The sequence below is a fragment of the Ascaphus truei genome, chromosome 10 (assembly GCF_040206685.1).
Source record: "Ascaphus truei isolate aAscTru1 chromosome 10, aAscTru1.hap1, whole genome shotgun sequence".
Lineage (NCBI taxonomy): Eukaryota > Metazoa > Chordata > Amphibia > Anura > Ascaphidae > Ascaphus > Ascaphus truei.
Window position 1 is genome coordinate 38194683 of NC_134492.1, and position 1006 is coordinate 38195688.

A 1006-nucleotide genomic window follows, 5' to 3' on the forward strand; every position below is an offset into this window, starting at 1 on the left:
CTATTGACATGCATTAACTTAGGCTAATATCACATTCAGTAGGCTAATGGATCTTAGTTAATCTGGGCCTAAGTGTATTTATGTATACATATTATGTATATATATGTAAATGTGTTTATATTATATATGAGAAGGTGAGATAATTAATTTTTACACTTTGAGGCTACATTTCAAAATAGGGCGTAACCTGTATAATTTGTAGATGTGTGAGTCGATTGCTACTTACTGTACATTGCCTGCGGCTGAGAAGTCTTAGAGATCACCTTGGTGAAATCTAATTACATAATGTTTAGCATGTTTTAGTATGTAGAGAACAACTGCAATTCTAATTACCGAATGCGCAGAACAAGCTTTAGAATGTTGCAAAAACATCTGAATCCTAGTTATGGAATATTCAGAACCTGCTCGGAATGCTCACAGACACCTCTACAACCTCGTCAATTACGTACCTTGTAGAAATATGTTTTATAATGTAGAATTAACCACGTACGTATTACTCACTTTGCAAAGAGTTTTTATTTAACATTTTTAGAATGCATAGAATAAATTAAGTATATCAGCACGAATTGATTTTATATACAATGGAGGGGGGAATCATATATCAAAAGTCTCTGAGCAGCAAAAGTAGAGAGAAAAAAACGCAGCAGAATTATCAAAGAAACAAATCTTATTGTTTATACTGGGGATATTTTTATTTCATATATTTAGCGTAATTTTTGGACCAGGTTTCATAAATAGACGTCAATGCAACAGATTCGTCAAGTCAGTAACGGCGCTTGATAAATCTACACAGACAATGAGTCTTAAACATTCGCTATGCTTTTTTGTTCAGTACCAGGTTAGACTCTGTAAGAGATGTGTGCAGAGGTATGCAATGGAGACCGTTTTTAAGGTGAAATTAAAATAAGGCTTTATTGAACCTGTTCCTTTAAACACTGCAAACACTGAAAACATAAACATAAAAGAAAAACCTACTCCACTTTGGAGAAATCACATTTTACTTCAG